The following is a 17,689-nucleotide window of genomic DNA, read 5'->3' on the forward strand; positions in this document are numbered from 1 at the left end:
ATTGGAGTGGTTTTGCATCCAGGTTGATAAACAAGGATCCCAAATAATCGTGACATTTAAATGATATTCAAGACTTTAAAGTCTATGACTATTTGAACCCTCTACATACAAGAATGCATGTTTATGCACCATTTTGACCCTCACAAAAAAAATAGGAAGGATGCAAGAATGAAATGCTCCTCAACACAATAGATGGAAAAGTTGAAGCTCCTCTATAGATGTGAACATACAAAATAAATCTCACAATAATATTGAGGAGAGCATACGCGACTGTGGATGCTTGTGAAGCACACAGAGGGAGAGAAGTGGCTCAGTACTTGACAGCAACCTTTGGCTGTTTGTGCATGTTCACCCGGTGAGCTTTTATCTACCCATGATTGTGGAAGAATATATCTGAGTTTTTTGGCTATCTCTTTCTCTGTCTCTTTGAGTGTTGTATGAGCTAGATCGAGAGAGAGGTGTGAGTGATTCTATCCTCTTTTTCCAACAATAGGGTGGAGTAGTCTTTCTCAGAGGGCACCATGCAACTTTAAGCTTTTTTAGACAAATGGACGTCGGCCTTGTATGCAAGAAGCTCTAGTGAGATGCTTATTGGTGGCCATACAGGGAAGGCTTTCTCTCTCTTACGCACCAATAATTTGATAGGATGTCTACTTGCACTCTTCCTCTTTCTTTTTGTAGTAGAGGCAATGGGCTATTTGTTGTGCTCTCAGCAAGCCGTGGGCTTATAAGGATAAGGCTCTTGATCCGACATAAGGAGGAGCTGTTGGATGCTGTCAAGGCTTCATGCTCTTACTATGCCTTACCTATGGCCATCCGAGAGGAGATTCCATTCCATCATTACGTGAATCTTAAGGGTGATGATGCCCATATAGTTGGGAGTGGCCAAATCAATAATTATGCAGCGAAGATGTCAAGGATAAGCTCACTATGCATAAGTTAAAGGGTGGCACACACTCCCAACGAGTTGGAAGAATGGTTCATGAAGCTGGAAGACATGTAGAGATATTTGCTTATGGTCTTAAATGGTAATATTAAGTATTATAATTTTAAAGGTACATCTGAGATGATATGGTTTAAGGTTATAAGAAAGGACACATTATTCTCTATTGTATTGAAAAACATAAGAGGGAACAAATAGAACAAGACAGGCTTATGGAAATCACATAGTTTTAATCCATCATTTACCCATGTATGATGTGGAAAATGTACCACTTTCCCATACTAGGTTTATATTAACATGGCCCTCTATAACACTTCTTTCTATAGCCATAGGTTGGTGGCAAAACTCTATTTGTAACAACTTATTGAAGTACCAATTCTCCATCCTAAGCATTTTATGATTACACCTTCTTTAACACATCTTGCTATAGCCATGAGGCTTGTGGCAAAATGTTTTTTGATAGGGTGTTTTGCTCCTCATCAGTAAAATCTATATGCTTTGTGACAGCCAAAAAAAGATAAATTCAATGATCTATTATATGGTTATGGCTAATTCTTCATTTAACTAATCATGAATTTAAAGTGTGTGTTCTCGACTTAGATTTTATAATAGGTGTATCTTCAAACATAGATTGGTTTTGAATAATTCAAAGTGAGGAATATATATTTTCTAGAGAAATACAAATCATTTGACATATTCAGGGACTTTGTACTAGAGCATGATTCAGTTTGGCATCTTGATCATCTTTTGGAAATTAAATTCTTTTTATGTTTTAAAGTATATAATACATGATATTGTTTAGAGATAGCATTAAAAAATTAGAACTCTCCACTCAATAGAATCATCTTGTTGCATCTTTGTCTATATGTGTAAATGTATCCTATTACACATTTTCTTTTAATCCATAAATCCTTGCAAATACTTTTATTTCTTTTGGATGAACATTGTTGTCCATGTTGAGGTTTATTCTATATAATTCCAGTTGGCGTCCATGAATCTTCCATCAAATTTTCTTATAATTGTGATCTTGTTCAGAAGTATACTACTTAGCCTATTGCTCAAATACACAATATTGTCCATTGTGTAGTTAAACTAAGCCTACACAAGCTAGAGGATTCATTAGGTAGTTTCAAGTGCCAAATGCTTATATAGGATACATTTTGTGTTGCATAAGACATTTTCTAGGCTATAACGTCATCTACATATGACACCTGATGTTGGGCATTGCATCCTCAATTACTCTCCCAATGTTGGGATCATGAGGTGGGCCTTCTTATAAGATTGTGAATACAAGAAGATGGATGTGATACATACTATTTTTGTGTTTTTGGTCCTTGTTAATGGTAATATATTTCCTCTAAGCTAAGCACAAAGCATATTGGTGAAACTCAAATTCATTTCTTTGAGTTTTTTTTAAAGATTGTAGGAGATTGACTTATCTTTGTCATAATGCTACAATTCAACTTGTCCATTGAATATGATGATATGCTGTTTGACCAATGTGTTTTTTCCTTGAATGAAATAATAGATTATTCATTGAATATTGTGCTATTTTTTTGTTACAATACAATGTCATTGGTATTAAAATAATTAAAATAACAACTTAGTCAACTAGATTCACATCAAAGATCTACACTTTGATGTGATTTGTGTCTTATGAGATAACAAAACTTTTGTTTCTTTCCTTATAGCCATCGTATGGATCCTTGTGCAAGAAAAAAACAGACCCTTGTTTATGTATGTACATCCTTTTTTGTATTCTAAACTCGTGGGCACTCATTGTCACAGTTTACTTGTTTCAAACATAAGCTTATTTGGGTGATGACTATATGTGTGTGATCTCATGCATATCTACAATCATATTCTCATTTTAGCTTGATTTAAAGCATACCCTTGTTTGCCTTATGACTTTATGCAGATCCTTGTTGGTGTTGTGACCTCATTCATAGTCATCATCTCATGAACAAGGTTTCTATTGAACAATTTGATGTGGTGGCTTGTCTCATATGAAGAATGATCCTATGAAGAGATTATATATGCTCCTTCCTTGTTAAAAATATTTTGAAGATCTTTTTGGTCGTTAAAGCTCACATATTCTCATATACTCTCAACATATGGATTTATGAATTTTGTTAAACTCATACTCAGCCTTCTTTTTTACAAAAGGCTAGCTTGTGGATATTGGGATTATGAATCTGAATACTAATTGTATGGATTTATGATTTTTGTTGAGCTCATACAGAGCGTTCTTTGTGCAAAATGCTAGCTTGTGGATATGAATCTGATTACTATGGTACCCGCATTTTAGATTAAAATTTCAAAGCAAGGAAATCCAAGGCATACGAAACTGACTCTTTACTTTGAGTTGGGTGCACAATAGTCTAGACTAAACATGCATATCCTAGCCAAACTCTCTCTTTATTGCATGAAAAGGACAGGAGTGTATATGAAGATTTTCTTGTCCTAATGAATTTGTATCTAACCACCTCTTCCAACTAAAGCTGGAACTCTTCCTCCATGGAGGTAAGGATGGACAAAGGATTATTTGTAAAGAAGGGTAAATTGAAAAGTTTAGAGGGAATCTATCTAGAAGGAAGTATAGATTTTAGGTGTCTTTAGATGAAATCAAATCATTAAAATCATTCATAATTGGAGGCTTTTAGATCTATGTAAAAAACTCTCATATATACATAGTTCAAAGAAATGCTAGTGGAATTTGGTATGTTGATTTACCTTGAGCATTCACGTTTTTAGTGTGATAATTGTTGTTGAAGGTTGTGCTACCTATCATGGAGTTATAATATTTTTTGTCTTCAGAACATGCCAATACAAACTGGTTTAAGGATTATAAGAAAGGAGACACAATTCTTTATTGTATTGAAATGCACAAGAAAGTCTCATGCAAGGAAATAAATAGAACAAGAAAGGACACATAATTGTTTATTGTATTGAAATACACAAGAAAGTCTTATGCAAGGAAAGAAATAGAACAAGACACCCTTATGGAAATCATACAATTTTTATACTTCATTTAGTCATGTATATGTGGAAAAATATATCACTTCTCCATCCTAGGTTTATATTAACAATGCCTTCAATAACACTTCTTTCTGTGGTGGGAAATTTCTATTTGTAACAACCTATTAAAGAAGTACCACTTCTCCATCCTAGGAATATTTTGACTCCATATTTTTCTTGTGCTTCATGCTAAACAAATTTAGTGTAAATTCTAGGTGTTGGAACTCTTATGAATAAATGCAATATATCACTTTTAAAATATTCATTCCATGAATAAAATATTAAAGCTCATGACAACTTCTTAAATAAAGCACAGTGATGATTTTTTTCATTTCTATATAACATCTCATAGCAAAATGAGATACCATAATACCTCCTTTGCAAAAGATGGGCAAAAGGAAACAAACATATTGAGAAGAAATCCAATCGTGGATGATATTTTAAACAACATTGTAGAGTTATACTGAACCAAAGTATTTCTCTTGTGAGAAAACCAAGCCTATCAATATAACAAAGATAACACAAAAATTTTAGATAATAGAAGCAATTCAAAGCTAAGTCATACAATATCCATTTCCATTGCTTAGCATAACATCTGACATTTCCTTGAGGGGGTTACTTATAAACATGCAACATAGCATATTAATGCACAAAAGGGGTATATTTTTAAAGGGGGACTTACATGCCATTTACATCCATGAGTGTTTTTATAAAATTAAAACCTAGTGTAATTTATATGTGTAGATTTATTGAGGGGTGTCTACATTTTAATATGGGAAAATGTATACATGCAAGAGGGGCTAATCAATAAAATGAGAAAACTTTAAAAAGGTAAAAATGGGGTATTGACAATATGTGTTTTATGAAGAGTGACCCCCCATAGATATCCCTAAAAAGCAAGAACATGCATTAGGAATTGTATTGTATATCAAAAACACTAACAAAAAGGAAAATGAGAACAAACTATATTGTATATATGTACAAAAAGTATAAATATTGAGGAGAATTAGGGTGTTAGTATGATTGATATACATACCAAAAGAATACAAATTTGTATAGAAAAAGCCCTTACTAGGTCTAAGGGATCTATCATTGGAAACTCAAATCATCATTAACCACTTATCTATGCGCACTAACATTTTCTCTCTTAGATGAAGCTAGAAAGGTTGCACAATGCCATTATAATGAGATGCTCATTTTCAAATGAGATACATGACCATTGTTATTACTAGCAAGGTTTGAGTAGTGGTGTTGTCCACACACCATCTTGAATGAAACCCCAGTGGACATAGCACCTCCAAGAAACATCTTATAAAACATGATGACTTCTTAACCCGTGACATGGATTAAGGTATCCTCATTGTAAATCCTCTTTCCCATTTATGGAAAAGTGTAAATTAAGTGTCTTGATGCAAGAGTGGCACCAACAATCTATTATGACCATTGAAATGTTGTCCACGTAAAACATATCTATTCCACAATGGAAAAGGAGGCCCTTGGGATGGTGTATTTCATCAACAATTGTCTCTATTAAGTAGTTCCTTTGATTCCATGTGCATTCACTACTCCTTATTGTAGTTTGTTAATAATCCTACTTTGATTAGACTATTTATCTGGTGGATGTTGTGTTACAAAAGTTTGGATTTAAGATAAAAAGAGCATGTTGCTATTGACTTCTTTTGGTCTTGGATTGATATAAAATTAGGCCCTAGATGGAGTGCATCATTAGTTGGTAGATGCAAATTAATTATTTATAGCTTGACCATAAATATCTTTCAAATTGGATTGTGATAAATAACCCAAATTAAGGATGCTTCAAAGTATGAATGGGAGTCTAACATTTGTCAAGGATTTGGGTGATCCAATCCTTCTAATTGTATGCCTCACTCTTTGGTTTTGCTTTGTGACCCTTCCAAAATTGGGGTTTAAATTTTCTAGGTCCTATTAAGCCCTCTATGCAATAGGACTAGAAAATGGTATATCATTGTTACAATGCACTTTTTCTCTAAGTTGTTTAAAGATCGTGCCTTGCATGATAATCGAGTAGTACCCCTACCCCCCCCCCCAATTCTTCTATTAATTCTTGAAAAACCCATACAACTCAGCTGCCAAAAGGAGCTAAGGAAGGTAAGTACAAGAGAAACAATTGGATATCAGAAAATAACCAACCTATTTCCTAGAGAACCTAGTACACTACCCAGGGAATCTCCAGAACAAGGACTAACAACCAGGGTGGTGGTCTATACATCCAAATGATATCCCCCACACAAAGGGTGTAGAAGATGCTTGCAAGCCAAGCCTTGATTAAGTAGAGTTAGTGGCCAAGTTTCTTTATTAGACTATCATGACATAATTTGGTTATCCTGTTGAGTTGGTCAATTGCCAAGGGGGAATGCAATGATCCAACATTTGAAATAGAGGCATATGATCATTCACAAGAAGCCTACGCTATAATTTCTTCAAGATTCACAAGAAGTCTATGCTATACTTTCCTCAAGATAATGGAAATAAGATGCTACTCTAGATTCTGGGAAAAAAAAGTAAATTGGAATGATTGGGATCAAAAGGTGCATTTTGATTTATAAAATTGCTACCAACCACATTGTTCTCATGGCCTATGTGTTTGGAATCTATGATTCGATGTGATGTTAAGTCCAAGTATTCCTATTAAGGCTTGACTTAGTTAGAAGAGAATCAATGTGGCACTCGACCACAAAGATTTGGGTGGATTGAAAAACTAAATTTTGCATGTTTGAAATCAATCATAGATGGTTTGGCATTCAAGCAAGCAAAAAAAAGCTATGGTTAGTACTTATTTGGATAATGGGAAAGCTAGGAGCAGGACATTCAAGCTAGCCATGTTGGATGGTTTGAAGTTATTAAACTTCACAAACAGCTAGTCACATCACGGAAGTGAAGTTGGATGTGAATATAGCATTGTGAGTTCTTGTGTTTTAGCTTCTGATATGTGTGGGGGAGCGTTGGCCTAAAAACGACCTTTCCCATTCTAATAGATGCCTGTCGATCACAGGTACTAGTCATGTTGCAAACTCCTCAAAGTCTAAATCACCAAACTCTATGGCAATCTTGTAGTAGGCTCCATAGTGAAAACTCCCGTTTTGACCCGCCATTCCTCATAAAATTCAACACTCTTGGATAGATAGTCACCCAAATCAAAACTGCTTGGAGCTTCAATAAAGTAAATAGACATTATGTACATTGGAAACTCAAATCATTGCTTGCCATTGAAGCAAGCTTGGCACCTCCTTTAAGTACCCTTCACCATTTCACAATTGTGTAGTTCTAAGCTACCAATGGTGACCTTGAAGTGCCAGCCATCATCTTTCTCGACGGGTAGCGATACTCGGCTCGTCCTCGGGTCCAATAATTGAGCAACATTTGCAATCTTCCACCTCACAATCCCAATCCATGGACCATTCTTAAATGTCCAACATAAACAGTGTCAGTCCTCGATTTACAAACCTCACCACGTGGATACTTGAAGCAATCGCTAAGAAAAGTTGATCTGTTACCATGTTATCCCATCAATTGGTGCTCCTCCTTTGCTTGATCGACCTTCTTCTTCATGCTATCCTTGGCAAGTGTCATAGTAAAAGCATTTTATAATTCATTTTCCATTGCCTTCACCTTCAAGTGAGCCCCCCTCGTTCTTGTATGCTACTTTTCTTAGCTAGACTTGCTCTTGGCCATGAAAACCTATTCGTCGATGCCAATTTCATCGTGGAACTTCATCTATGCCTCCTGAAGCAACAACAAGCCCAATTCTTCAAACAAGATTGGCCTTCTTCATTCTCCACCTATGAGAATCTCCACCGACCCTCTAAAACTCTTTGAAAGCTTAGAGATCAAAAGTATCACCAATTGTTTATTGCCCATCTTTTGACCAACTGCAACCATGTAATGTATGAGAAGCTTCACTTCAACAAGAAAGTTGAATGCTGACGCTCCTTCCCCTATACAACTAATTTTAGAGTGTGATGATCCTCCCTGAATCCTCGGTATATTCAAGGTCCCTATTGGCAAACTCCTTGGTTTTGGGCCTAAGGCCTCTGCTAGCAACCTCCTTGCTGATCCTTGAATGCCGGTTCCATCCATGGAGCACCAATCATCTTTGGCACTCTCGGAGATCACACACATTAGCTTCTTTAATCCATCCAGGTACCAAGATTAGGTCCACCCAAGTGCCCCCTTATGAATTGGGAACACTTTGAATCTTGGAAAGCACCAAGTCTCCCAAGTCTATTGAATGACACCGTGTGTAAACTGATCTCTGAAATACCTCTTGGCCGCCAACGAATATATACAATCGCCACTGGAAAACCATGGTGAAGCCCGTCCCTATCGATCATAGGTGCTAGTCATGTTGCAAATAGCTCAAAGTCTAAACCAACCTCTATGGCAATCTTGTAGCAAGCGAGACATCGAATGCCTCCACAATGAGAACTCCCTCTCTGTCCATACACACGCTCCATTCTCCTTGGAACTCCACATTCTTGTACAAACAATAACCCCAAATCAAACTATCCAGGTCTTCAATAAAGTAAATTAACATTACATACACTAAAAACACAAATCGTTGCTTGCACCTCTCCTCCACCATTGTATAGCTATGTAGTGCTGAGCCACCCACAAGGGCCTTGAAGTGCACAACTTAATTTTCCATGGTGGTACTCGCCTCATCATCAAGGCTACATGGGCATTGGAAGCAACCAGTAAGAGAAGGTGATTTGCTACTGCATTTGCCATGTTATACGACACTGTTGCCTTCAATTGGTCTTCCTTTGCTTTTCTTCCTACAATCCTTAGCAAGGTGTCTTGGCTTGGCACAGGAAAAGCCACTTCACATTCAGGTGAGTCCTCATCATCCTTGTCTTGAAGCCCAATCTTCAAACCTAAGTGGCCTTGATGTTCTCCAACTATGAGAGTTGCCACCAACCCTCTAAAGCTCAATGATAAAAAGCACCGCCAATTGATTAAACCACCTTTTAACCAACCACAGCTAGTTAATCTATGAGAATCTTCACTTTAACAAGAAAGTCATGCGCCGACTTTTCTTAACCTATCATCATGATGAATAACTAATATTAGAGTGTGATAATTAGACAACCTTCGCATCTGATACCATGTTGAAAAACATGGGATGTTGCTTGCGATAAGCCAACTTCCCTCAAATGGACACGAACGTTAAAGACACAACTCAATGTGTATGCTTAAAAGTAAAGAGGCAATGCAAAGCACAAATGTACAACCAAACTAAATAGATACAATGGTGTTAACCAAGTACAAAACACCAACACTTGTACCAAAACCTTCAGCAAAAATCACCGAGCTAAGGTACCAAAAGATGGCTCCATTTGCTACACCCTTTGGCACATGCCTGTGTTGAGGCTTCAATAGCTGCTCAAGGTTTAACACCCTTGCAAAGCTTATTATGCACTCTAATTGGATATAGGGTCTGCAACTAGGTCTGATTCGTTGGATGTCTGCTCCAACCCGAAATAATTCCTAAACTCCTTGCTACCCTGGAATGCAGCTCCTGTGGTCCCAATTAGTGACCTCTTCTGGCAGCTACCTCTATCAACCCCCAAGACGTGTGATGGTTTCATCCATGTGCGATGTGTTGGAAAGGTCACCTTCCCATTTGTAAGCCCCCATACGAGGCTTGGTCCCGAGCGATGGCCACATGGGCAACAAGATGGTTGCCATGGGGGCAGAGATCAGAGAGAAAAAGGAAAGTACCTAGAGGCATCAAAGTGGTTGCAACACATGGCGATACATACATGGCATAGATATGGCCTAGAAGAGGCAAATTTGGAGCAGCACAAGATGGCTGGGTATCCTAGAGTACAAGCGCCTACATGGCGAGCTATCTGGCGAGGAGTGTGGGTAGGCACATGGCTTGCAACATACCCTAAAGATGGCGCAAGAATATGGCGGGACAGATCAACAAACATGTTGACCAACCGTAGGGCTGGTTGGGGCTGATTGAGCCAACCAACCAGGCCTTGGTTAGGCTGTTCAAGAGCGTTGGGTCCCTGCCTGAAACAAAGGCTATAAAGGGAGGCTGTAAAGGGCCTAGTAAAGACCCTTATATAAGGCCATGGTTGGGCTAGTAGGGACAGCCAACCAGGTCGATTTCCAATCAAATTGAGTTGACCAAAATAGGACTGGCCAGTCGGCTATTTTGATCAAGCCTTAGGCCTATAAAAGGAGAGGCCCTCGGCCTCATAATTCATCCAACCATCCAACAAGAGGAGCAGCCAATAGCCACTCCCTTGGGCCTCACACTAGAGGTAGAGAAGAGTGGAAGGTGTGCTGCAGACTAAGTTCCCTAGAGGCTAGACCTTGGCTATCTTCTAGGGCAACGAGGTATTGTGATCAACATCTTCTGGAGTAGCACTTCAGGGAGCAGAAGGAGCAAAGGAGCAACAGACCAATAGGCCTACATCTAGGACACAGAGGCTGGAGAGTTATAGACCTAGCTCAGCAAGGTGCTGCCCACCTAGGCTGATTCACAGGCAGTAAGGTGGAGAAGAACAATCTGGACAGAGAGTCTACATACGCTCGAGGTGAAGCACGCATGCTCAAAGATCTAGAAGTGCTTGAATCTAGTAGGAGAACCTTTTGGGATTGTATCATGTCCTACTTTGTGGATGGACGGAAAAATTTAGAGTTGCTTCTATATTTGTCTCTGAGCATTGTCTATTTACTAGCTTGCACTATCAGTCTTCAGTCTGTTGGGTAATTTCTAACATTGTATCAGACCCTGATTCAGAAGCTCTTGGAAATCAACTTCCACGAGTGGAGGACAGTGCCCTTATGAGAAGGATGGTAACTCAGGTTCAGTCAGGTGTTTGTAGAGTTCGTGGTCCAAGTTATCTGGAGGTGTTCTTTTGTTGCAAATCTTGCCAAAGGAAGGACGAGTTGAAACACACCCTCAGAGCATGTGCCTAGAAGACAGACAACTGAAAGATCGTGATAATTGGATTGCTCAAGTTCGAAGGCGGGAACGTGACTGAAGGTGGAGGTGCCAGGAGGTGCTACAATAGATGGAGCTGTGTACCAGGATGGTGTGCGAAAGCGGAACCAGACCTAGTGGAGCAGGAGCCACTAGATGAAAAGCCAAGAAAAGATTTTGACATCGAAGTGTTCCAAAGGACTACGACCAAGGAGTCACTAGAGCATCGTCATCGACATGGTGGCATTGGGCCGAGATGTGTCGGTGAGAGGGGATGTTTGAAAGGTCACCTCCCCATCTGTAAGCCCCCATATGGGGGGGGACCTAGGTCCTAAGAGATGGCCACATGGGCAGCAAGATGGCTGCCATGGGGGCAAAGATCAGAGAGAAAAAGGGAAGTACTTGGAGGCATCAAAGTGGCTGCAACACATGGCATAGATCTGGCCTGGAAGAGGCAGATCTGGAGCAGCACAAGATGGCGGGGTATCCCGAGGTACGCCTGGCGCCTCCATGGCGAGCTATCTGGCGAGAGTGTGGGTAGGCACATGGCCTGCAACATACCCTGAAGATGGCGTAGGAATATGGCAGGACAGATCAACAAACAGGTCGGCCAACCGTAGGGTTGGTTGGGGCTAGTTGAGCCAGACAACCAGGCCTTGGTTAGGCTGGTCAAGAGGGCTGGGTCCCTACCTGCAACAAAGGCTGTAAAGGGCCAAGCAAAGACCCTTATATAGGGCCCTGGTTGGGCTGGTAGGGGCAGCCAACCAGATCGGTTTTCAGCCAGACTGAGTCGGCCAAAATAGGACTGACCTGTCGGCTATTTTTGACCAGGCCTTGGGCCTATAAAAGGAGAGGCCCTGGGCCTCATAATTCATCCAACCATCCAACAAGAGCAGGAGCAGGCAGGAGCAGCCAGAAGCCACTCCCTTGGGCCTCACAATGGAGGTTGGAAGGTGTGCTGCAGACAGAGTTCCCTAGAGGCTGGACCTTGGCTGTCTTCTAGGGCAACGGGGTGTTGTGATCAACATCTTTTGGAGCAGCAGACCAGCATGCTATGAGCCTACGTCCAGGAGGACAGAGGCTGGAGAGTTGCAGACCTAGCTCAGCAAGGTGCAGCCCATCTAGGCTGATTCACAGGGAGTAAGGTGGAGAAGAACACTCCGGACAGAGAGTCTACATACGCTCGAGGTGGAGCACGCAAGCTCAGAGATCTAGAAGTGCTTGATATCTAGTAGAACCTTTTGGTCTATGCACATTAAGTTAAGAAGTTTGTGATTCCACATCCCACACCACACTGTGTGAGCTCCTGGGCAATCCTATCAGTCTTCCGCTGTGTGTACCCTCTGTTGGGTAATTTCTTAACACGATGCAATAAGGATGCGTGAGATAAGGGTCCAAAACAATATCCCCTCGATCTATTCACCATTCTCTGTAATGCACTCCAGTAGTCTCTCTTTGACCTCCAAACAGCAGCACACATACCCTATATGATGCTTGCTCCAAACTCAGTTCGAAGCAGCCAAGTACCTTGATCTAGACGCTTGCAACAGTCCCTTCTCTAGGTCCCAGCTCCGGAAATACACAGGCACACGAGACACAGAGAGAGAGAGAGAGAGAGAGAGAGAGAGAGAGAGAGAGAGAGACTCGGATCTGTGGCAAGAAGCTCTTGTTACAGCATGGAAAGCTGTGCAGAACTGTGGGTGTGGCATGGAACACCTCCATTTGGGAGGAAAGGCCCTAATAGGCTGCCAAATAGCCAACCTAGGGGCTGTCATGTGGCCGACCCAGGACAATCAACCGACCACCGACCCAGGGATAGTCAACTGACCAAGATCAGCTCAGTTGACCCGATCCATGTCAGGTCAGCTAACCCGACCTTGGTCAGCCGACTGGCCCGACCAAGGTTAGTCAACTTGATGGAATGGTTAGCTGGCCCCAAGCCCTACGCAAATACAGCCCCAGATACGGCCTAAAATAGGCCCCACATACAGAAAAAATAGTACTCCTGTCCAGGGCATGCACACCCGCATAGAAGCCCTCACTCATGAGATGGGGTTAAGCCAGACTGGCCTTGTTTCATGAAGACCACATTGATCACAAGCCCGCCTAAGCTCTTACAGCACTATAGTGCTGCAAGAACAGAGCTGACTAACTGAACACACTGGATTGTAGCCGATGAAGCTCTAACTTCAACGCAGCCCAAATGCACCATGATTTAACTAACCTGTATTAGATAAAAGTTCCACGTGTGTCAGCCTAGGTGCGCAGCCCTTCCAAGCTTTGTCTGCAACTCATCAGCCCTTCTTTTCTCCTCCTCGATGTAGGCCCAAAGAAGGCTGTTCTGCTGCTCCAATCTGCTAGGCACTTGCTGCTCTGCTGGATATGTAATGAGGCCCCAAGGGGCCCCTTCTATAGGGGCTGGTAGCCCCCAAATCCACCACCACATAGGAGCAAACTAGCTGACCCAACAGCCCTCCCACTGGCCGACTGCCCTGGTCTGTCTAGGCGACCTGCAAGGGGCTCTCTTTTTGAGGGTTTGCAGACCCTGCCTGGCTGGCCCAGGCAGATCTGCCTCTGCCCCAGCCCGGCCCTATTTGAGGCCAAAAATCACCTCCAAACAGGCACCTGCTTGCTGTACATATTCCGCCTCCTGTCAGTCCTGGTTCTAGCCCTGGAACCTCTGCCAATGCTCCGTACATAGACCTGCAGCCCCTCCGTTCTGTTTCGTACAGTGGCGCAGCCAGTCCGTACCTATTTGTCAGGGTCCTGTGACCCCCAAGCCCTGATCCAGGCTCACATCCGCCATGTTGTAACGGGGCAGTACCATACCTCCAAGGTATTCCTCTGATCCTGCTGCCCACGTGGCAGCCCATGTGGCAGCCCCATCCTTCATTGTGTTGCTGTGTGCATGCTGCCCACATGGCAGCAAAGGTGCTGCCCATGTGGCAGCCACATCACCACGTGGTTCGCCCCCCCTTTGCTCTCCTCATATGGGGGCTTACAAAAGGGGAGGTGACCACACCATTTCCAACAACCTTCGCAAAATAAACTGCATGATCCAATGTTTTGGGTTTCTTCCTCCAAGTCTCATTCTGATAGTCTTTTGGAAGCCTACAGACAAAGAATAGGCAAAACACAAGGATACTTTCACAAGAATCCCAAAAAGAAATGGACCAGCAATTGGGTGACAACAATGACGGCTTGTGGAGAGTTACGATGGAGTCATTATTGGAGTCCTATGATCTTGCAAAATTCATCTTAGTGGGGGTTCTGTAGGATATACTATAATCTCCACTTGAGGATTTCAAATGCATTCTCACATTCTTCTATCAAGATGAATTTTAATAGTAGCTTGTAATAGTAGACAGTTTAGTTTTTTACAACTCGGATACTCGTTGAATTCAAGAAATTTAGATGTAATCCCCTAAACTATGAAAGAATTCAGCTCCCCTCCCTTATTCCAGCTTTGGAGCTTCTGAAAGTAGAAAATACAGTGCTGAACCTGCCCAAAAAATATTAGCATTATTTCAAGGATCTTCTCATAAAGCATGGTCTCTATTCTACTCTACACGAGACAAAAACAACAGTCTCTTTTAGGCTCAAACAATGGAATATCGAGCACACAACCAACAAGAATAGAAAATAGACAAGCTGAAACTCACCATAAATATTTTTATTACATCAACACTTTTCTTATCATGGTCATAAACCCAAGCATGGAAAATCATATTGTATATTGCATGTAAAGGAAGTGGAGTGGCAAATACTCTGCAACTGAGCTGCAAGGTTTACAACCTAGATCAAATTCAGTTCATCAGGGCTGATGCACTGACATCTCCCTAGAATCAGCACACTTTCTTTATGTGCCCAGAATACGCACAAAATCAGAAACGATAGTCAAGTGATAGATTTCAAACTTTTCACACTATAAGAGGCATGTAGTACAGTGATAAGAAATATCAACATTACTATAAATCAAAGATTACGTCAATTGATCACTTCAGAAACCCTTTCAAGTATTACATTCACCATCTTTGTCTACACATGTTCACAATGGCAAAAGTAGGTTTTCGAACAGAAGCATTGAGCTTTTGAGCACGAAGCAATACAACAAGATGCCATATGGTATGCAACCCCATAGAACATTAGCCTAGTTACAATTTAAAAACCTTTCAATGCATTACCTTCATAAAATCAAAGTGTGTTTCTTTCAAGAAACACACGTGGGATGTTTACTTCTGTGTATTCAATTTACAATTCATCAACAATAACACATGAAAGCTAGAACAATAAGGATGACTTCAAAATCTTCAAGGACACTTGGTGGTAATTTCTTTTACCAGGATCATCAATCCATCACAAGGTGTCACAAATTTGCACTTCAGAATCCTTCTCCCAAGACATAAAGAGAAATTTTTATTGACTCCGATCAAAGAAAGTTGACTTTGGTTAAATAGAACAAGTTTCATTTTTCCTTTGCTTTGCATTGGTTAATGAGCATTGTGGGGACACACACATGCAACTAGGATTATTCCAAGAACTAGAATGCATAGCCTTGGAGAATACTAAATTCCCCACTTTTAAAGGGGAAAAGCACCAAGACAAGTGGCACCCAACTTTAGAAGAGGGTCCACTAGAGCAAAAAGCAAGTTCAGTGCTAAGTTTATGAAGAAAGCTCCAGAAACCTCAGCTTTTAGATTCTAGGCTAGAAAGCCCCAGCTTTATAGAAAGCAAGCACCAGCTTTTAGAAAGCACACGCTTTCTGGCTGCCCGCCTCAGTCTATAATTTCAGAGCCTCTGTGCTCTCTAGAGAAGTTGTGATTTACACTCAGCTTCATTCTCCTCCATGAGCCACTTGCATAATACAATAAAGACCTGGGGGGGGAGCGCTTACTTATGCCCCTAGTGCTGCGTTTTCTCCCTCTCCCTACCTTCTCACTCTCCTTCAATAGTCAGTGACCAGTTTGTTTTGGAGAGCTTTATTTGATAAAATGGGGACGAAGTTGAAATTCTCATTGAATGGGAAAAGTATCTGTTATGGAGTTTGCGTACAATGCCACCACTCATAGTTCCACATGGAAAGCCCTGCTAGAATTGATCTATGGGAAGGTGATTCTACCACTTATTCTAAGGACCAAGGACGATATTTTTGCAGCTGCGGGACCTAGAGAAATATTTTTCTTAAGTTCCGACAGCCATTGAAAGATCCAGAGAAAAGCACAAAAGAGCTGCTGATAAGTATAGACGAGAAATGAATCTTCAAGAAGGAGATTGGGTACTTCTCAAGTTTCAAAAAGCTAGGCTTATGAACATGAAAGGCAGAAAAAAACTATATCCAAAGCTGTTTACCAGGTACTACGGACCTTTTCGGATCACTAAGAAAAAAGTAGATTAAATAACATAGCTATGTGGTAAGCAATATGCCTCTTCTCCAGATTGGGTGCCCATGAATGGCTTACAATTTTTACCTTTTGTTCCAATCTACAAATTCTATCCTTCAATGCAAGAACCTTTAGTGATTATTAGTGAGGTGAAGCAGGCATAAGATCAAGAAAGAAATGTTGACTATATAGACTAGAATTGACAAAGAATTGGAACATTCACAATACTTTCCACATGAGTCTTCTAAAGAAATATCAAGGACCAGCCACTAGAGGCCATAGAAATGAAGGAGATCCTCTAACCATTACAAATCAAATAGAGAAGAAAGGACCCAAATGCAAGGTTACCCACATGTACCTTGTCAAACTCAATAACTACTCGGCACTTGATGCTAAGTGGGTGGATGACGTATTTTTCTCCGAGTATCCAGAAGTTTTACAGTTGTACCAAGAAGCTTTTCAGTTCAAGGGCAACTCCTAATTAGAAGCTGAGGGGATGTCACGAATTTGTACTTCTCCCAAGAAATAAAGAGAAATGACTCCAGTCAAAGAAAGTTGACTTTGGTTAACTAGAACAAATTTCATTTTTCCTTTGCTTTGCATTGGTTAATGAGCACCGTGGGGACTCCCACAAGGGACTAGGATTAGTCCAAGAACTAGAATGCATACATTTGCTAACGGTTGAACTGTTGGATATTGTTTATTGAATGTGTAGGACCTTGGAGAGGGCTAAATTCCCCACTTTCCAAGGAGAAAAGCACCAAGATGAGAGGCACCCAACTTTAAAAGAGGGCCACTATAGCAAATTCAGTGCCAATTCTATGGAGAGAGCTCCAAGAAGCTCAGCTTTTAGAAAGCTGGCCTATTCTAGGCTAAAAAGCCCTAGTTTTATAGAAAGTCTGTAAATTCAGAGCCAATATGCTCTCTATAGAAGTTGTGATTTGTACTCGGCTTCATGCTCCTATGTGAGCCAGTTGTACAAACGATTTCTATTGCAATAGTGGCCCCTAGTGCTGTGTTTTCCCCTTCTCTCACTCTCTTCTTCAATTGTGAATTCATTTACTCTCCTCACTGAAGTTTATTTGCTGTCCTGGGTTTCCAGCCACACATTGAAGTTGTTTTGAAAAGCAAGCTGTCTAGAACTGCTGAGAATTAAAGTGTGGAGCTGCGAATTGATCCACAAGAAGGTTTCACAAGGAAGACTGAAAACAAGATAAAATGCATCTGCCTACTTAAGCTCTGTCCAAGCACACAAAAGAAAATGCCTCCGCAGTATTATAGCTCTTCTTTGCATAAGATAGGAAAATTTCCCTCATAACCATCTACTAATCATTAAAGCACATCAAAAAGCTTGCATTCCTTATCAAC

Source organism: Dipteris shenzhenensis, chromosome 27, assembly GCF_047967505.1.
Source record: "Dipteris shenzhenensis isolate YYH24624 ecotype China chromosome 27, Dip_SZ_1.0, whole genome shotgun sequence".
Taxonomy (NCBI): domain Eukaryota; kingdom Viridiplantae; phylum Streptophyta; class Polypodiopsida; order Gleicheniales; family Dipteridaceae; genus Dipteris; species Dipteris shenzhenensis.